The sequence below is a fragment of the Crinia signifera genome, chromosome 2, assembly GCF_055691185.1.
Source record: "Crinia signifera chromosome 2, ASM5569118v1, whole genome shotgun sequence".
Classification (NCBI taxonomy): Eukaryota; Metazoa; Chordata; class Amphibia; order Anura; family Myobatrachidae; genus Crinia; species Crinia signifera.
The window spans coordinates 338,737,290-338,759,564 of record NC_139218.1 but is presented as its reverse complement, the minus strand read 5'-3'; the positions used below and the strand labels follow the sequence as shown (position 1 = coordinate 338,759,564).

General features: G+C 43.8%; 1 long non-coding RNA gene across 1 annotated transcript in view; it reads left to right on the top strand.

Moving 5' to 3' along the window:
- LOC146057818 (uncharacterized) overlaps positions 1 to 21,430 on the top strand; it is a 127,473-nt gene extending 106,043 nt beyond the window's left edge. Inside the window, exon 5 of the long non-coding RNA XR_014469781.1 lies at positions 20,493 to 21,430. This is a non-coding gene — a long non-coding RNA (uncharacterized LOC146057818). The remainder of the gene's footprint in view (positions 1 to 20,492) is intronic.
- The last annotated feature ends 845 nt before the right edge of the window (positions 21,431 to 22,275 follow it).

Below are 22,275 nucleotides of genomic sequence, written 5' to 3'. Positions count from 1 at the left end.
TGGCTGTATGGGCTGTATGTCAGCGTCCATATGTCCATGTGTCAGGATCTGTCAGTGTTTCAACATCTTTAAGTGTCAGAGTGTGTCAGCATCTGTGTATTAGTGTCAGCTTCCGTCTTTCAACGTCCTTCTGCCAGTCTGTCCCTGTGTCTGAGTCTGTGTATCAGTGTCTGTATCCATGTGTCAGCATCTGTGTGTGAGACTTTGTCCATGTGTCAACTTCTTTAGGTCAGCAACTGTCTGTGTGTCAACATCTGTATATCCATGTGTCAGCATCTATGTGTCATTGTGTCAGTCTGTCTTTGTGTCTGTGTGTCAACATTTGTCAGTGTGTCAGCATCTGTGAGTATATCTGTGTGTCAACACCACTACCCTTCTCTCTCTCTATCTCCTCCCCCTCCAGGGGGGACCACACAACTTATAGTAAGCGGCACTACTACTGTGGGCATTTTGTATAAGCGGTATTACTGTCTAGCTTAACATGAATAAGGGGTACTACTGTGTGTTGTAATGTGAATAAGGTCGACTGCTATGTGATGTGTTGTGAATAAGATTGTGCTGCTCTGTGGTTTAATATGAAACGTGGGTTTTATTGTGTGGCCATGCTTCTTGCTGGATTAAGCCTTTTTGTTTTGCTGCACGTGCATAAGGTATGGGAGTGAGGGCAAACATGTATAGTACGCAGGAGGGCGCCAAACACCCTAGAACCGGCCCTGTGTGGACACTCTGCGTTTTATGGGCATGCCGACAAAAACAGTGGGTGCACCCATAGAAATGCTGGGCGGATACCTGGGAATGCAGCCATGTCCATGCCTGATCGGGGTAGGTGGGTGACATCACATGACATCAGCGCCTGTCCCCAATTTACAGAAGACCGGCTAGCTGAAAAGTAAATCCTGGCTTTTAGCTGCGAACAAAGGAAAAAAATCATTCGATGGTGAGCAACCATTGAATGCTTTTTCCTCCGTGTGGGCGCATGCAAGCGAATGTGTAAGCAAACACATCCGCTCGGATTTTAGCAAGGGGATCTGACCGGCAAGGGCGGTAGGGGGCGTGCCTTTGGCGGGGCAGTGTTAACCTGCTCGCTAGACAGCGAACATATGCAGCCTAGCAGGCCTGAATCAGGCCCTTAGTAACATGAAAATATATTGAATTTTATTAAATTCAACTACGCGCAGATCCCCATGTCAAATAGCCATGGTGACAAATGTTTACATTGCCATCCAGTATTTCTAGTTAAGTCCATCCTGCATCTGCGCCTTTGTTCAGAAATAAAATGAGATACTAGGAGCAAATATCTTGCACATACTTGCCTACTTTCGAAAACTAGTTTCAGGGAGATTATAGTTGGTGGTAGAATTTTGAACAGCGCCCCATTGAGGGGGTGTATCATGCTCCACCCAAAGGGCATGTCTAGTTCCAAATATGGAGAGATTGTGAAAAGAGATTGTCAAAATGGCACCTCTGAGAGGAAGCTTTTCAAATGACATATCCAAATATAGATGAGCCCCAAAGCAGTTAGTATGAGCTACTATACTTGCTGAAGTGCTGGAAAATGGTGCTGATGATTCAATGTGAATGTATCTGTCTCTCATTCCCCCAAAATGTAACAGTGTAATGTGGGTTAGGTGAAATGAGGGAGATTGCTAGACTTATGAGGGAGAGAGGGAGATTGCTGCTATTTCAGGGAGACTTCTGCAGAATGCAGGAGGGGAGGCAACTTTGATCTTGCAGACTCTCAGGACAGACTAATTAGTAACAGATATATATATATATATATATATATATATATATATATATATATATATATATATATATATTGTCCAGAGATGAGCAGCACAATCCTTGACCAGCCTTACTTAGAGTGGGGTGCCCTCCATAACCTCCAGGGTCAATCCATACGTGCAGACGGCGGCACTCACCCAAAAAGAATTCTCGTAGGCAGTAGTATTATCTGATAATACTACTGCCTACGAGAATTCTTTTTGGGTGAGTGCCGCCGTCTGCACGTATATATATATATATATATATATATATATATATATATATATATATATATATATATATATATATATATATGTGATTAGAGTCACATTTGTTTATTTACAATGTATTTAGTGGTAGGTGTTGTGTGGTTAGTTTACAGTTGGCTTCGATCAGCTGTGTTCTAGATAATCAAATAAATAACTATGGCTAGATGGATAATAGAATGTAGACTTAACCCCTTCCCGACATTTGACGTACATTTACGTCATGGCCGGGAGGTACTTCCCGACACATGGCATAAATGTACGTCATGAGTTTAAACTGTCACTGCGTCTCGAGACGCAGTGACAGAGGGACGATGTCTGCTGTCCCTGACAGCAGACATGTCCCTGCATGCCCAGGGGGGGCTGCGATGTCGCCCCCCCGTCGGCGATCGCTGTGATTGGCTGTTCAGTGTGAACAGCCATTCACAGCGTTTTCCTGTGTTACCAGCGAATCGGACGCTCGGTAACACAGGTGTCAATCACCGCCGGGCGTCAGGGGGCATGAGGGGGTCATCGGTGACGATGACACCTCACCCCACCCTCACCCCACCTGCCCCCAAGGCTGTGATTGGTCCGTGGGACCCACGGACCAATCACAGCCAAGGCGCGACATTTAAACTGACGGTGACTGCGCTGCAGACGCCATTCCGGTCTGGAATAGCGTGCAGAACGGTCACCGTGCCTGCCTGCCGTGAATACCGACCTGATCCTTGCTAATACTTACCTGATCCTTGCAAATACCTTACCTGATCACCTTATCACTGCTTGTAGCGTGCTGGACGCTTCCTGGATCTGACTTCCTGAGACTTCCTGCTGCTGCTGCAGTGTGATAGAGAGATAGAGAGATAGAGAGAGAGATAGAGAGAGATAGAGAGAGATAGAGAGATAGTGACAGAGAGAGCTATATTTTGTGTCTGCTACCCCCCCTTTTTGGGGGTGCAGGGGTTTTCTATATATATATAACTGTCAGTGCTGCTGCTGCAGTGTCATACAGTGATAGATAGTGATAGATAGTGATAGATAGTGAGAGGTAGAGAGATAGAGAGATTTGTGTCTGCTACCCCCCCTTTTTGGGGGTGCAGGGGTTTTATTTTATATATATAACTGTCAGTGCTGCTGCTGCAGTGTCATAGAGTGATAGATAGTGATAGATAGTGAGAGATAGAGAGATAGAGAGAGATAGTGACAGAGAGTGATAGAGAGTGTATATTTTGTGTCTGCTACCCCCCCTTTTTGGGGGTGCAGTTTTTTTTTATACATATAACTGTCAGTGCTGCTGCTGCAGTGTCCTAGAGTGATAGATAGTGAGAGATAGTGAGAGATAGAGAGATAGAGAGAGATAGTGACAGAGAGTGATAGAGAGTGTATATTTTGTGTCTGCTACCCCCCCTTTTGTGCTGATCAGTATATCTGTGCTGATCAGCAACTTTTTGGGGGCGCAGAGGTTTTTTTTTTTATATATATACCTGTCAGTTGCTGCCAGTTGCACTGTCAGTTGCACCAAAGGTTGTGCACCTGCTGTCCCTCACTGGTAATCAGTGTCGCATCACTGATCACCTTTTTTTTTTTTTGTGAGTGCTGTGGGGTCTTTTTTTAATTTTTTTTTTACACACACTGATTTTGTGGGTGTCCTGTGGCCACTGTGCGCCGATCAGTGACGTACATCACTGATCAGCTTTTTCGGCACAGGGTTGATCAATTTTTTTTTTGATCAGATTCCTGTTGCCTTTGAGCGCTGTTCAGTGACAGACGTTACTGACCAACATCTGTGCTCAATTTTTGGCGCAGGACCTTTTTTTTTTTTTTTTAACCCCTTCAATTTTTTATTTTTAACCCCTTCATTTTTTTTTTTTTTTATTGGTATAAAGTATTTTTTTTTTTCTGCACCACATACACACTACATACCCCCCGGATTGAAATAAAGTTTGTACCCCCCCCTACACTATACACGTGTTGAAACATTTCACTACCAGTAACACAAAAATAAAAATGGCATCCCAAATGTCCTCCCAAATGTCCTCCCAAATGTCCTCCCAAATGTCCTCCCAGTCATCCAGGAGAATGTATTCAGTGGAGGAGGCATATGCCATGCTTGCCTCTGACTCTGACACAGGCAGTGATGCAAGCGGGGAATTTGAAGGATTCGTCTTAAGCTCCTCTTCCTCCTCTGGTGATGAGGGACCCCCTCAAAGACGCCCCCGTAGATCAGCTGAGATTCCCCCCCCAATAATTGATCTAGTATGGACCCCACCACCAGACAATTTTGAGCCCCAGGTTCCTGAGTTTTTGGCCATGCCAGGAATCCAATTTGATTCCACAGGTCTCAGAGAAATTGACTTTTTCAAATTATTTTTCTCTGATGATTTTATAAATTTAATGGTGGACCAAACTAATTTATATGCCCAGCAGTTTATTGCTCAAAACCCCACGTCATCATTTGCTAGGTGGACCCCTGTAGATGCAGTAGAGATGATGACGTTTTGGGGTCTGGTGTTTCATATGGGCATAGTAAAAAAGCCAGAAATTAGGCAATATTGGAGTACAGATGTTCTGTACAGTACTCCATTTTACCGTATGGCCATGCCCCGGACTCGATTTGAGACAATTCTTAAATTTATACATTACACCGATAATGCACAGTGCCCACCCAGAGATGATCCCACCTTTGACCGGCTATTCAAAGTCAGGCCGGTCATTGATCATTTCAGTGCCAAATTTGAAGAGGTGTACATCCCTGAAAAATTTATTTGTATCGACGAGTCCCTTATACATTTTAAAGGAAGGGTTAAATTCCGCCAGTACCTTCCCAGTAAGAGGGCAAGGTATGGCATAAAAATGTATAAACTGTGTGAAAGCACCTCAGGGTACACCCACAGGTTTAGGGTTTATGAAGGGAAGGATTCAAGAATTCAACCGCCAGAATGCCCCCCCTCCCTCGTAGGTGTTAGTGGGAAAATTGTCTGGGATTTAGTGCACCCCTTCCTGGATAAAGGTTATCACCTCTATGTGGATAACTTTTACACTAGCATCCCCCTGTTTAAGGCCCTTGGTTCAAGAGGTACAGCAGCTTGCGGTACTGTGCGCAAGAACCAAAGAGGCCTCCCAAAAACGCACATTGCCCAAGTAATGAGAAGGGGTGAAAGCAGGGGAATATGCACCGAAAATATGTTGTTGGTCAAATATAAGGACAAGAGGGATGTCCTTATACTGACAACAATTCACGGAGACAGTACCACCTCCGTCCCTGTACGAGGTACCAGTACCCACACCTCCAAACCTAATTGTATCCTGGATTACAATAGGTACATGGGCGGAGTGGATCTTTCAGATCAGGTACTGAAGCCGTACAGTGCCCTGCGGAAAACAAAAATCTGGTACAAGAAGGTGGCCGTGTATATCATCCAGATGGCACTGTATAACGCTTACGTGCTATTCCGTTCTACCGGCCAGAGGGGGACATTTATGCACTTTCAAGAGGAAGTCATAAAGGGCCTAATATTTGGGAACCAGCAGGCAGAGGGCCCCAGTACTTCTAGTACTGGCCCCCGTATTGTACCAGGGCAGCATTTTCCTGATGAAATCCCCTCCACTGGAAAAAAGGGCAGGACACAAAAAAGGTGCAAAGTTTGCTATAAAAAGGGAATAAGAAAGCAAACTATTTTCCAGTGTGACACTTGCCCCGACAAACCCGGCCTATGTATAAAGGAGTGTTTTAAAATATACCACACATCTATGGAATATTAGGTTCATAATTTCACCGTGCTTCGGGGGTCTTGCTAATGCCACATAGCACCCACCATTCATTCCACCAGAATCTGAGCCGCAAAATCCAAAAATCACTCCTTCCCTTCTGAGTCCTGCCATGCACCCAACTGGTATTTTTTGGTCACATGTGAGGCATTGCCGTACTCGGGAGAAATTGGGGCACAGATTTTGGGGTGCTTTGTCTCCTTCATTCCTTGTGAAAATGAAAAATTTTGAGCCAGAACTGCATTTTTGTGTAAAAAAATGTAATTTTTCATGTTCACTGCCCAGTTTTATCAAAATTGGTGAAACCCCTGGGGGTTTGAAATGTACACTATACCCCTAGATGAATTCCCTGAGGGGTGTAGTTTGCAAAATGGGGTCACTTGTGGGGGGGTTCCACTGTATTGGTGCTTTGGGGGTCTTGCTAATGCGACATAGCACCCACCATCATTCCACCAGAATTTGTGCTGCAAAATCCAAATATCACTCCTTCCCTTCTGAGTCCTGCCACTTTTTGGTCACACATGAGGCTTTGCTGTACTCGGGAGAAATTGGGGCACAGATTTTGGGGTGCTTTGTCTCCTTCATTCCTTCTGAAAATGAAAAATTTTGAGCCAGAACTGCATTTTTGTGTAAAAAAATGTAATTTTTCATTTTCACTGCCCACTTGTATCAAAATTGGTGAAACCCCTGGGGGTTTGAAATGTACACTATACCCCTAGATGAATTCCCTGAGGGGTGTAGTTTGCAAAATGGGGTGACTTGTGGGGGGGTTCCACTGTATTGGTGCAACATAGCACCCACCATTCATTCCACCAGAATCTGTGCTGCAAAATCCAAAAATCACTCCTTCCCTTCTGAGTCCTGCCATGCACCCAACTGGTATTTTTTGGTCACATGTGAGGCATTGCCGTACTCGGGAGAAATTGGGGCACAGATTTTGGGGTGCTTTTTCTCCTTCATACCTTCTGAAAATGAAAAATTTTGAGCCAGAACTGCATTTTTGTGTAAAAAATGTAATTTTTCATGTTCACTGCCCACTTGTATCAAAATTGGTGAAACCCCTGGGGGTTTGAAATGTACACTATACCCCTAGATGAATTCCCTGAGGGGTGTAGTTTGCAAAATGGGGTCACTTGTGGGGGGTTCCACTGTATTGGTGCTTGGGGGGTCTTGCTAATGCGACATAGCACCCACCAAAATTCCACCAGAATCTGAGCTGCAAAATCCAAAAATCACTCCTTCCCTTTTGAGTCCTGCCATGCACCCAACTGGTATTTTTTGGTCACATGTGAGGCATTGCCGTACTCGGGAGAAATTGGGGCACAGATTTTGGGGTGCTTTTTCTCCTTCATACCTTCTGAAAATGAAAAATTTTGAGCCAGAACTGCATTTTTGTGTAAAAAATGTAATTTTTCTTGTTCACTGCCCACTTGTATCAAAATTGGTGAAACCCCTGGGGGTTTGAAATGTACACTATACCCCTAGATGAATTCCCTGAGGGGTGTAGTTTGCAAAATGGGGTGACTTGTGGGGGGGTTCCACTGTATTGGTGCTTGGGGGGTCTTGCTAATGCCACATAGCACCCACCAACATTCCACCAGAATCTGAGCTGCAAAATCCAAAAATCACTCCTTCCCTTCTGAGTCCTGCCATGCACCCAAATGGTATTTTTTGGTCACATGTGAGGCATTGCCGTACTCGGGAGAAATTGGGGCACAGATTTTGGGGTGCTTTGTCTCCTTCATACCTTCTGAAAATGAAAAATTTTGAGCCAGAACTGCATTTTTGTGTAAAAAAATGTAATTTTTCATTTTCACTGCCCACTTGTATCAAAATTGGTGAAACCCCTGGGGGTTTGAAATGTACACTATACCCCTAGATGAATTCCCTGAGGGGTGTAGTTTTCAAAATGGGGTGACTTGTGGGGGGGTTCCACTGTATTGGTGCTTGGGGGGTCTTGCTAATGCGACATAGCACCCACCAAAATTCCACCAGAATCTGAGCTGCAAAATCCAAAAATCACTCCTTCCGTTCTGAGTCCTGCCATGCACCCAACTGGTATTTTTTGGTCACATGTGAGGCATTGCCGTACTCGGGAGAAATTGGGGCACAGATTTTGGGGTGCTTTTTCTCCTTCATACCTTCTGAAAATGAAAAATTTCGAGCCAGAACTGCATTTTTGTGTAAAAAATGTAATTTTTCATTTTCACTGCCCACTTGTATCAAAATTGGTGAAACCCCTGGGGGTTTGAAATGTACACTATACCCCTAGATGAATTCCCTGAGGGGTGTAGTTTTCAAAATGGGGTGACTTGTGGGGGGGTTCCACTGTATTGGTGCTTGGGGGGTCTTGCTAATGCGACATAGCACCCACCAAAATTCCACCAGAATCTGAGCCGCAAAATCCAAAAATCACTCCTTCCGTTCTGAGTCCTGCCATGCACCCAACTGGTATTTTTTGGTCACATGTGAGGCATTTCCGTACTCGGGAGAAATTGGGGCACATATTTTGGGGTGCTTTTTCTCCTTCATACCTTCTGAAAATGAAAAATTTTGAGCCAGAACTGCATTTTTGTGTAAAAAAATATAATTTTTCATTTTCACTGCCCACTTGTATCAAAATTGGTGAAACCCCTGGGGGTTTGAAATGTACACTATACCCCTAGATGAATTCCCTGAGGGGTGTAGTTTTCAAAATGGGGTGACTTGTGGGGGGGTTCCACTGTATTGGTGCTTGGGGGGTCTTGCTAATGCGACATAGCACCCACCAAAATTCCACCAGAATCTGAGCTGCAAAATCCAAAAATCACTCCTTCCGTTCTGAGTCCTGCCATGCACCCAACTGGTATTTTTTGGTCACATGTGAGGCATTGCCGTACTCGGGAGAAATTGGGGCACAGATTTTGGGGTGCTTTTTCTCCTTCATACCTTCTGAAAATGAAAAATTTCGAGCCAGAACTGCATTTTTGTGTAAAAAATGTAATTTTTCATTTTCACTGCCCACTTGTATCAAAATTGGTGAAACCCCTGGGGGTTTGAAATGTACACTATACCCCTAGATGAATTCCCTGAGGGGTGTAGTTTTCAAAATGGGGTGACTTGTGGGGGGGTTCCACTGTATTGGTGCTTGGGGGGTCTTGCTAATGCGACATAGCACCCACCAAAATTCCACCAGAATCTGAGCCGCAAAATCCAAAAATCACTCCTTCCGTTCTGAGTCCTGCCATGCACCCAACTGGTATTTTTTGGTCACATGTGAGGCATTTCCGTACTCGGGAGAAATTGGGGCACATATTTTGGGGTGCTTTTTCTCCTTCATACCTTCTGAAAATGAAAAATTTTGAGCCAGAACTGCATTTTTGTGTAAAAAAATGTAATTTTTCATTTTCACTGCCCACTTGTATCAAAATTGGTGAAACCCCTGGGGGTTTGAAATGTACACTATACCCCTAGATGAATTCCCTGAGGGGTGTACTTTGCAAAATGGGGTGACTTGTGGGGGGGTTCCACTGTATTGGTGCAACATAGCACCCACCATTCATTCCACCAGAATCTGTGCTGCAAAATCCAAAAATCACTCCTTCCCTTCTGAGTCCTGCCATGCACCCAACTGGTATTTTTTGGTCACATGTGAGGCATTGCCGTACTCGGGAGAAATTGGGGCACAGATTTTGGGGTGCTTTTTCTCCTTCATACCTTCTGAAAATGAAAAATTTTGAGCCAGAACTGCATTTTTGTGTAAAAAAATGTAATTTTTCATTTTCACTGCCCACTTGTATCAAAATTGGTGAAACCCCTGGGGGTTTGAAATGTACACTATACCCCTAGATGAATTCCCTGAGGGGTGTAGTTTTCAAAATGGGGTGACTTGTGGGGGGGTTCCACTGTATTGGTGCTTTGGGGGTCTTGCTAATGCGACATAGCACCCACCAAAATTCCACCAGAATCTGAGCTGCAAAATCCAAAAATCACTCCTTCCCTTCTGAGTCCTGCCATGCACCCAACTGGTATTTTTTGGTCACATGTGAGGCATTGCCGTACTCGGGAGAAATTGGGGCACATATTTTGGGGTGCTTTGTCTCCTTCATACCTTCTGAAAATGACAAATTTGGAGCCAGAACTGTATTTTTGTGTAAAAAAAATAATTTTTCATTTTCACTGCCCAGTTGTACCACAATTGGTGAAACCCCTGGGGGTTTGAAATGTACACTATACCCCTAGATGAATTCCCTGAGGGGTGTAGTTTGCAAAATGGGGTCACTTGTGGGGGGGTTCCTAACTTTTAGCATCTTATGGTGCCTAGAAACCTACATGGTGCCTAAAAAATAATCTCATAAAAAGGAGGCTCCAAAATCAAGTAGGTGCTCCTTCTATTATGAAGCCTGTGGTTTGGTCACCGTGCACACTAGGGCCACATATAGGATATTTATGAAAACAAAAGAATTGGGGGAATCAATTTTCAGTCACATTTCTCTAGTAAAATGTACTGTGTTCCTTAGAAAAATGTATTAAAATTGCAAATCTGCAAAAAAAAAGAAATTTTGAAATTTCACCTACACTTTGTTTTAATTCCTGTGAAACACCTAAAGGGTTAACAAACTTCCAAAATGCTGTTTTGAATACTGTGAGGGGTGCAGTTTTTGAAATGGCATCATTTATGGGGGTGTCTCACATACAAGTCCCTCAAAGTCACATCAGAACTGAACTGGTCCCTAAAAAAATCAGTGTTTGAAATTTTCTTGAAAATTTGAGAATTTGCTATTCATATTTGAAGCCTCCTAGTGTCCCAAAAAATTAAAAGGAAGTTGAAATAATGATGTCAACATAAAGTAGACATATGGTCTATGTTAGTTATTCACTATTTTGAGTGGTAAGATTATTTGTCTCACAAGCAGAAAATTTAACATTTTGCAAATCGCTAAATTTTCCATTTTTTCACGATATTTTGGTATTTTTCACAAAAAAACACAGACTGTATCGACCCAAATTTACCACTAATTTGAAGTACAATGTGTCACGAAAAAACAATCTCAAAATCACTGGGATAAGTAAAAGCAAAAAAAAGTTATCCCCACTTAAGTGAGACATGTCAGATTTGAAAAAAAGGGCTCTGTCAGGAACGCAAAAACTGGCTCTGTCAGGAAGGGGTTAAATACAGTAAGCAAACTGATTTAAAAGCATAATAAATTGTCATCAATTTCCTTTCATAGTTACTACAGCAAATTATATATATATATATGGAATGGGATCATTCGTCAGACTGCATTTAGGTCTACAGTCATTAGGTCGACCCCACTAGGTCGACTGGCAGGAAGGTCGACCTGACTTAAGGTCGACATGGGCCAAGGTCGACATGACTTAAGGTCGAATTTGCATAAAGGTCGACATGAGGAAGGTCGACTGGTCATAAGGTCGACATGGGTTTTTCACTGTTTTTTGATCCGAATGTCGACACAGTCGACATGGACACAGTTGGCAATGAGAATCGGACCCTCGCATCGCTCGCTTCGCTCGCCATGCTTCGGGCACGGTGCATCGCTGCGCTCGGCACACTATTTTATTCTCCCACCACGCCCTAGTGGATGGTAGGGCATGAAATACCGCCTGTCGGCACATGTCGGCTCAAAAAATAGTGAAAAACCCATGTCGACCTTATGACCAGTCGACCTTCCTCATGTCGACCTTTATGCAAATTCGACCTTAAGTCATGTCGACCTTGGCCCATGTCGACCTTAAGTCAGGTCGACCTTCCTGCCAGTCGACCTAGTGGGGTCGACCTAATGACTGTAGACCTAAGTTCATTCTAATAGATGACCGCATCCCATATATATATATATATATATATATATATATATATATATATATATATATATATATATATATATATATATATATATATATATATATAGTGCACAAATAAGTGCTATGCGGTCTGTGAAATACACGTGGCTCAAGTTGTTGCTGTCCGAATCTGTGCAGTAATACTGTAATACAATCATTTCATTTTACTGGCAATGGAAATATGACACAAAGAGAAGAGTGACATCAAGTGGTAGGTATCAGGAACTGCAGCTAAACTTTTAAAGAAATTGGAAATGAGCACATGTACTGTAGGTATAGCATTGAAGCAATGGCACCCATTGACTAAGCCTGAAGAGTATACATAGGTTGCGTTGAACAATTATATCACACGGTTATTTAAAAAAAATGAACATAGTGTTGCTGATAAGTGTCAATTTACACCACTACCAAAGAACAAACAAAAAAGCATTACAAATTAAAAATATTGCAGCATAACTTATAATATTCTTACATAAGAGGCAAAAGGCCAGCAAGGTAGCACACACATATACTGGGGTATCATATTTTGCAATAGTAGACACTTTACCTACATTGGGCTCCGCTGTTCCGCTGATTAAAAGGAAGTTAATCCAAACTTGTATCCTTAATTCCTTATCTGAAAGACCTGAGCAATAGGACCCTTGTAGTTAGTCTCTGTGCAGTGATACTTAAGTCCTAGTTCCTTCCTTGCTTGTGATTTCTACCTTATACACACTCCCTTCAGGATCAGAAAGTCAGGTTCTGTCACAGCTCTCAGAATGTTCCCAGGATCCCCCTTCTTCATCTACTCAGCATATGTTTAGAAGCATTTGATATCCTGGCAGGTCAGAGGCTACATGGAGAATGTGTAGTCCCAGCTGACAAGGCAGTTGTGAGGGCAAAGTTGTACGACAACAGCTCTGCTCTCGGTACGACAGAACCCCTCTTTGGGTGTTTAAGCATGTTCAGCATTGACTTGTGCTGACACTTGTAAGAGTATCCATGTCCCAGAGCACAGGTCCCTACAGCGTAAGGAAGGAAGGCATATTGGATACAACAAGCGGGACTTTTAAACTGTACATTGCAAGTATTTGGGGAGCTTTCTGCCTAAAATAACCTCTTCATCTAAATATTCCAAAGGCTCATTAAGGGCCAGATGTATCAAGCTTCAAAAAGTGATACAGCCAATCAGCTCCTACCTGTCATTTTTCAAACCCATTTTTGGGGTATGGGGGGACCCGCACAGACAGGAAAACATGAACTCTTTCATTTATAGGTTACCAATATGAGGAACTACTCGCTGACTATCTGGTAGTTGTAAATTGGTACTGGGCCCAGCATTCAGTAACGGACTGTAACATGACAGGAAGGAGCTGATTGGATGGCTGTTTATCACTCTCCGTTTTATCACTTTTGAAGTTTGATACACCTGGCCTTAAGGGCCCTATTTATCCATATCTACATTTTTAGTACAAATGTGATAAATTTTAAAGTTTTTATAAAATTTTCATAAATAACACTAGAGGTAAAAGTGACCATGTGCAATCCACCCATCATCTGGTTTGTATACAGCTCTGATTCAGGGCCACAGATTGCAACACTACAAGAATCTGATCAATGTCCCCCTGCCTGCTTTGAAGAAATGACTTCTTACAGTATCTCACAGATGCTACACACAGCATAGCAAGAATCACAAGTCATTTAAGTCGCCTCAGCTTTGGACCAGGTAACTACTACAATTGGCCAAAGCTTAAAGGTCTTTATGAATACAAACAGGGCCGCCACTAGAAATGTTGGGGCCCGGGACTGACCTACAGTCCGGGCCCCGAGCGGCACCTCCGGACACCGCGCCCCCCCCCCCCAGCGCGCATGCCCGCCCCCGCATGACAGCACTGCGCCTCCCCCTACTCCGTCCCCATTACTTACCATCACCCGCGTCGCGCATCGTCCGGCTCCTTCAGTGTCCTCCACGGTCAGGTGACAGGTCCAGCGAGCACACTGCACAGTGCAGCCTGCAGAGCACCGAGCCCCTCTGTGTCTTAGGCTCAGCGCTCTGCAGGCTGCACTGTGTATTGTGCATGCCTGCCCGCCGGATGGGGGAATGTGGGTGCGGGGGGCTGGGGGCAGCTGCCTGGGCCCCTCCAGAGGCCGGGGTAGCTGTACCCAGGGCACCCCCCTGTCGGCGGCCCTGAATACAAAATCAGGAACTACTCGAGCCACCTAGAGAACACTACTGCAGGTTGAGTCTCCCATGTACAAAAACCCAAAAAGGTTTCCGGGCGTGACCAACCGCGACACCTTCACTTTCTGATGGTTGCACGCACACACGTTTTGTTTAGTGCAAAAAAAATTAAATATTGTATAAAAGTTACCTTCAGGGTATGTGGAGAAGATGTATATCATATGAAACAGAAGAGCATCCCTTATTAAAAAGTATAAAGATAAGAAAATCGTGGATGAAAAAACAGCAAAATACCTTTATAACGAAGAACCGAGTGTCCCAGTAATATATTTACTGCCAAAAGTACACAAGAGCACAACCCATCCACCAGGACGGCCCATAATTTCTGGGATAAATTCCCTCTCCGCCAATCTCTCAGAGTTTATAGACTACCACCTGCAGCCTCTAGTGGTATCCAATAAATCACATTTAAAAGATACCAAAGACCTCTTGAATTTGCTACCCACCATCCCCTGGGAAGACAATTACTATCTAGTTACAGCGGACGTAAAGTCCCTGTACACGATCATAGAACACGGGCTGGGAATAAATGCCGTAAAAAAATACCTAGAGACATCAGGATTGGAAATCGGCCTTCAGGAATTTTTGGTAGAGGGAGTAGACTTCATCCTCCATAACAATTTTTTCCTTTTTGAAGGGAGTCACTATGTGCAGAAGGTGGGAACTGCCATGGGCACCAGATTCTCTCCGAGTTATGCTAACATCTTCATGGGTTTGTGGGAACAGGAGGCAGTCTGGGACCACAACCCATTCGGAGCGAGTCTGGTGTCATGGTCACGGTACATAGATGACATCCTTTTCTTTTGGAGAGGAAGTGAGGAAGAACTAGAGAACTTCTGTAACCATTTGAATTCTAACCAGTATAACATCGAGCTCACTTTCTGTATCAGTAAAACATCGGTCAACTTTCTAGATATCACGATATTTGTGGATAACGGTCTTAAAGCTAAAACCTTTCAAAAACCCACCGACAGTCAGTCCTACATCTTAAGAGACAGCTGTCATCATGACCATTGGCTGCGAGCGATACCAGGCGGCCAAATGAAAAGACTAAGACGTAACTGCACGGACGAGAATACCTTTGAAGAACAGGCCACAAATATGGCAGAAAAATTCTCTAGAAGTGGATATGATCCACAAGATATGAAAAATCTAATACAGGATACTAAGAGAATTGACCGCGGTGAACTTCTAAGAAAGGAGAATGACAGGAAGAAGAATCAGAACATAGGATATGAATGGTCCTTTATCACGGGCTATAACATTCAACATAAGAAGATAGAGAAGATTTTTAGAAAAAACTGGGCAATCCTGAAACGAGATCCGGTACTAGGTACACATCTACCAGAAGCACCAAAATTTATCTATAGACGGGCACAAACAATAGCCACAAAAATTGTTAAAAGTGCCCTCCCGAGACCAAAAACAAATCGGATTTTAACCAAAGGTTTCCACAGGTGCGGCCTCTGCAAAGGATGTAGAAGCATCAAGAGCAAAGGACAGAAGAAGATCAACACAGTGACCATCAATAATGAAGAAATGAAAATAGAAGATTTCCTTACTTGTAACTCTAAAAACGTTATTTACACAATAGAATGTTCTTGTCACCTGTTCTACATAGGACGAACATCCAGACCACTCAAGATCAGATTGGGAGAGCATCTCAACAATATTACAAAAGGTCTGGAGAGCCATTCTCTATCGCAGCACTTCAAACTAGTGCATAATTCATCAACAGCATACATAGAACAATTTATGGCCCTGAAGACGGTAAAAGGAAATGAGAGAAAACCCTTCTGCATCTCCTCCCTGGCGAGAGAGGAGATGAAATTGATTCATAAATTCAATACTCTAAAACCTGGTGGCTTAAACCTGGACTTTGAACTTAAATGGTTCCTATAATCTCACAAACCCTCCTCATTTTACTAACTTACTGTCCATGTGTTTTGAAACCTTTTGATACTAACTTTTTATACCTAGAGAATTTATACAGAATTTTTCATCTTTTTCATCTTTTGATATGCACCGTTTTTTGATATGACATTTTAAGATGTTTTTTAAGATGTTTTTATGATATTTTATACTAAGATGTCATTTTCTAACACTTGTGAATTTTATTCTTTGTTTTTATATGTTGAAGACTACCGGCTACAGCCAACTTCAAACTGTGGGCATACTTTGCCCAAAACCAAAATGGCGGAAGGGACTTCGCCTTGTAACCTGTAAGATCGTGGCCAAAAGGAGGGATGAAAACTACTCCCCTACAATATCGAACTGACACTGGACCTGCGCTGACGTCATAGCAACCTTAAACAGCGCGATAAGAGATCCGTCTTAGTAGAACGCCCAAAGACGCGAACCCCGGAAGTGGGGCATAGGAGACCGGAAGTGCGGGAGCCGCACTTTACCGGAAGTAAACTAGATGCAGCGTCAGACCCCTGACACGCAATTGGACCATGTGCCCGGCCTGAGACAGCGGTGATTGGCCAAACCTGGAATAAATATCGGACCCTACAGTGCACTAACACACTCCTTGATAAAGACCTCAGTAAGAGGTGGAAACGCGTCGGAGGGACCTTGAAGGCTGTCTGTGGGGTGTACAACGTGGTTATCTTTACCTGTATCCTTGGATCTCGAGAAGGGTGTACCGGTACCTGCCTGGAGTTCTTTCCTTGGACACTTTATGCGATCAAAGAGAGCTGCCTAACCTCAGTTCTCGACTTAGAGGGTAAATTATCCACCTATATCCCACCAGCTTTTTCTTGGCCCATTTTTTATTGGTGTGTTATTATAAATTTTTTTTGTGTGCACATGTTTTATATTGTTGGATTATTGAAATAAAAAAGAACATACTTCACTATTGGATATTTCTTCTGTGCATTTTCCCCTGGCCTGCTGAACCCACGGGTAACACCGAGGGAGCAGATCTTTTTGATACAGGAAAAAGACAAAAAAGGGCCCGAAAATAAGTTAAAAGGGGAAAATTCGGGATCAGTGACCCTATCCCCGACTCGGAGGCGGAGAAGAGGAACGTAGTCCATTCTCTAGGGACGTAACATTCCTTTATCTCTATTGGTGTGCGCCGGTGAAGGGATCTCCTCAATTTGTGTATTCATACACTAAACCTGTTTTAAAATTGCTGTGAGGTGTGGGGACACCTATGAGCTGATCCTATCTGTGGCTGCATATACATTTGCGCAGATAAGTTGGAGGTTTTCATAAATATTTTTTCCAGAAGAGCATCCCGTGCTTAGACCTGGGCCCTTCCAAAAGATCTCATTATGGAAAGCAAATATTCCAAAATGTGTAAAAATCTGAGATCCATATCCAAAATGTTTGAAACTAGAAGTCATTTGGGAGGGACAACCTGTACATCCATCCAACAAAAATAGTAAAGTCGAGAAATTTACCCATGGTCACAGAATACATGAAGGCCAGCCAACCGGTATGGGTCATATGGTTGACATATGAAATAGGTGAAGCATTGGATCGACATGAATAAGGTCAACATGAGTTTTTCCACTTTTTTGGTGTCAATATCGACTTGGCATCCTCGCTTCTCTGGCACACTATTATATTATTTATTTATAAATAGATTCTTATATAGCGCACATATTCTGCAGCGCTTTACAGAGAATATTTGAACATTCACATCAGTCCCTGCCCCAGTGGAGCTTACTATCTATATTCCCTACCACATGTACACGCACACACAGACATTCTAGGGTTAATTTTATTGGCAGTCAATTAACCTACCAGTATATTTTTAGATTGTGAGAGGAAACCAGAGTAAACCCATGCAAGTATGGGGAGAATATACAAACTCTGCAGTTAGGGCCATGGTGGGAATTAAACCCATGACCTCAGTGCTAACCATTACACCATCTGTATTCTCTCTTTATGCCAGTGGCGGCTCTTACCTCTGTGGAGGGGGGCTGTCACAATGCCAGGCACCCCCCCTGCTGTTTGTGCCCACTGGCCCCTGCCACCACCGGTGCCCGCTGGTCACGACCCCTGTGAAAGCAGTCTGTAGAAGCATATTAAGGGTCTGGGCTCTGGCACATGCACAGTTTAGTCCTCGTTACTGTGCATGCACAGCCCATAGAGGCATCCTGGAGGGAGGGAACACCTCCCAATGGGACTGCCTTGGGTGACTGGCAGGTCAGACTTCCAATAGGAAGTCACTGTCAGTCACCGTGAAGCCTCAGACTGCATCTGGCTTTACACAGTGGCAGATATTACCTGGGGGGAGCTGCAGCACATAGGTAAAAACCGCCACTGCTCTATGCCCACTTGGATAGTAAAGTGTGAAAAAACACATGGAAAATTCATATGGACCTAAAGCTTGTTGACCTAGTGACCACATGCCTACCTAAATGTGTCACAAACAAGATAGAAACCTAGAAGGACCTGTACTTCAGAACAAACATTCTACATGATAGCATACATTAACTCAAAATACAAATACAAGAAACCAAGATGCTACCAATGTGCAGCCTGTATCACCCACAGACACCTGGAACTATGACTTTTTTTTTTTTTTTAAACCCTCACAGAGGCAATGATACAAAATACAAATACATTTGACATGTTCCACAGGGTATATTATTCACCTATTGTCTTGCCTTGCGGATTACTGTATATTATATTGCTTACACTATTCACAAACCAACCATCATTAGAAGGCAAGTATATTTATCAACTGGTTACTCAACATTTTGAAGAGTTCAAACCACCAAGCCTACGATACAGGATCATTGACCGTGTGCTTAAGCCACTGGGAGACAAAGCTACTGTAATTCTTTCCCAACAACAGTCGCACTGGATTTACACATTGGACAGGACATCCCCAAAGGGTCTCAATTAAAAAATAATTTGGAACAGGTTTTCCTCTAATTTTTTTTTATTTTAGACATTAATCTATTACAACGTCTACTTTTATAAACACATGCACTACACAGAAACCATTCTAACATTTATTCTCCCTGCGGTGTGCACTGGAGGTGGGCATCTGTGGTTGTCTAGTAACCAGATATGAGCTGCTGGCATTTCGGAGTCCTGCCCCGCCCACCACTGGAAGAGACTAGTGGGCCCGGGCACAGACACACTCTACAGCAGGGGTCAGGGAACTTTTTTACCTTTTACTCCAAAATATATTTAGATACGCCGACGTTACCCCTTGATTTGAAAGGAAGGAAATTTTAATATACTCTGTACCCCCAGAAATTGATGATATATCCTGCTAGTACAGTACACAGCATGATGATGATGACCTTGTATGGCTGTGTGTGGTTCAAAAGTTGTACATAATCATCATCATCAATGGCTGCCAGGCTGTGTGTGGTATAGCCATTGATCATGTGATGTCCAGGCAACTATTAGTGTCAGTATTGCAAGATGATATAGTGACAGTCTGTGCAATGTTTTCCCCTAGACTAGTGATGGGTTATACCTTGACAGGAGGCCTATTGCCAGGCAAAGAAACTCAGCACCACAGTGGCAGTACAGACTGCGCACTACCGAGATGGTGCAGTAACTAGTTGACTCTACTGAAGAAGCGGGCGGACTTGGAGGCGGGGCCCAGGTCATCGTGCAGGAAAGTGTGTTATACACAAGTGCCTGATCCACTGCACTGAGTCAGGCCCTTGTACACTACAGTACTGTAACACACACAGCCAGGCATGCATAGAGAATCTATATATCTCTCTCTCTATATATATATATATATATATATATATATATATATATATATATATATATATATATATATATATATATATATATATATAATATATATATATATATATTATATAGGCAATGAAAGGAAATTCCTGTGGAAATGGATGCTCGCACTGCCTAGATACAGACATGCATGTATATAGATTCACATGCATGCTCAGGTGTGTCTCGGCAGTGCGACCATCCATTATCCCCAGGAACTTAATTTTTACTCCATTTGGGGTAATTTACCCCTGTTCCTTGACCTCTGCTCTAAACCTTTCACCACGTAAGGTATCTTTGTACAGCACCCCATGGAGTTCTTGAACTGCACATAAACAAATCCAAACAACAGAGCCTTTTTTCTTCTGTGGGAGGCCACGTATACCCCATTGTTTGGGACCCGTCACAAACTGCGGTGCGCAGCCCCGTTTGCGACAGCGTCCCCTACCTTCACGCTGGTCTGCCCTGCGCTGCAGGTCCAATACCTGTGCCACCTCCGGTGGTGGATCGTGGTGTGATGTCTCTTGTGCCCCTGTGGGCAGTTGGCGATGACCCTTGCCAGTTTCATGCCTGGCCCATGCAGCATGGGCGCCGCCATGACACCTGTGACCAGCTACTGTGTAAACCAATCACGCTGACCACTGGTCTGAACCCTGACCTGTACACCTGTAGCAGAACCAAGGTGTACACTGACACTTCCTGGTTTTGATTGATGCTGCGGCTTGCAGCCAATCACGAACAGGCAAGGGGGATATAGAACAGGCCTTGGGCCTAACTTCCTTGCCTTGAACAATTGCTTCCATCTGTTCCCTGAGTGTACTCCTGTGTTAGAGAAGTTCCCAAGCCTCTTTACTATCCAGTCTTCCAGCTATACCATCTCCTCGTTTCCTGCTGCTGCTGCTACTTACCTGTTTCTGTTCATCTTCCAGAGACTCCTGCTAATTCCACTACTGCGGTTGAGTGAGCAAGTTATCCCCAGCAGAGGACCACGCTGGCACTGGCTAGTAATCCCTCGCTATCTCCCAGGCTAGACGCATTGGCTCCCAGGCCAAACTGCCTTTATCAATCAGTGACTTTCCCCATCTCAGTCCTGATCTGTCGACAGGCACTGTCAACATCCAGGTCGACTCTCAGCTACTGTCGTCTCCTAGTGACCAATACCACCTGTGTCCTCTCCAACGATCACCAGTTGCTGTGCTACAGTATTGTCGCATATATATCTGTTGCCGACATCCCGGGTCGACTGTGCACTGAAGTGCCCACAGAGACTTTGCAAACATCCTTCTGGTTATCGATATCTACAACCAACGACTCCCAGGTCGTCAACTCCGGCTCACAGGCCATCCTGCAGCTCCCAGGCTGCCTACTGTCATCCCCGGCTCCCAGGCTGTCCCGCAGCTCCCAGGCTGTCTACTATCATCCCCAGCTCTCAGGTCATCTCCAAGACATACCCTCAAGCCTCCTGTGTCCTCAGTCCCAGCCTGCATCCAGAGGACCAGGGCAGGAGGCCACGACCTGCTTGTCAGACGAAGTCAAGTCCGTAGTTCCTTGCGGGACTCCCTGGTGAATACCGCTGGCAAGTTAGACTCCGCTTCCCTGCATCTGGTCTACGCCAACCCTCTGGTTCGCTGTGCCTGGGTCCCCAGTGTATGTCATACATCAAGCCTTCTGCTTTCCAGCACCCTCCAATGGTCCACCACGGTGTCAGCCGGGAACACCAGTGCTGACAGGACCATTTCAACTATTCATTCATCATGGAAGGCACCAGAATCACTAATATACGGTAGTTACATTTCATTTGCATTTTGCTCAGTATAAACTGTCCATGGGTATTGCATCTTTTTGCTGCAGTCAAGCCTAACAGCCCCTCTAACACACACACAGAGATAGATTGATTGATAGATTGATTGATTGATATATATATATATATCAATCAATCTGTGCGCAGCTGAGTCTCTAAATATGTAAAAGAGGGGGGGGGGGGGAGGTTCCATGTCATGTTCTAGTTCATATACAGACTCAGTCATACACAGCTATACAAGTGTCATTTATCAAATTAATCAGCAGTGTCACCTTATGTGTCCTAGCATTGTAAATAAAATGCCCAACCATAGTATTAACACGCCAGGCATCTTGCTCTGCATGGCATATTGGAACACATCTGTAGCTTATTAAAATCTAATCTTTGGCGATATTCAATTTGTGCCGTTATTTCCTGACAGAGAAAGTATCAGCACTCACCTATTCAATGCTGCAGTTACTTGAAGCATTGAAGGCTGCCAGATTCTACTTCAGATCTGTTTGGTTGGAAACGGCAGCGGATTGTTGAAATTCACAGCAGTTTTCCAACAATCCGGTAGTTTCCGACAAATTACAGATTTTACGACACTTGGTACATTGAACACTGACTGTTGAAGTACCGCCGGAAGCCGTTGGAAAAGGCCGAAATTTCGACTGTCGGGACGTATAATACAACAGTGCCCAATTCAACATGCTCCATAAGGTATATAAATGTGCCTACTAAGCACTTCCTAGGGGTAAATGTGTTTATGTTCAATTAAAAGTCCAAAGACAACCATTGTTATTTTCATATGTGTGAAAGGCAGAATGGAGTAAAAGCCGGATGTTCCTTTATATTATAAGCAGATTTAGCTAAAATTGTAGTTAATTCTTTTAAACTGTTTGAGGATGAGATGGCCACTGAGACGCATG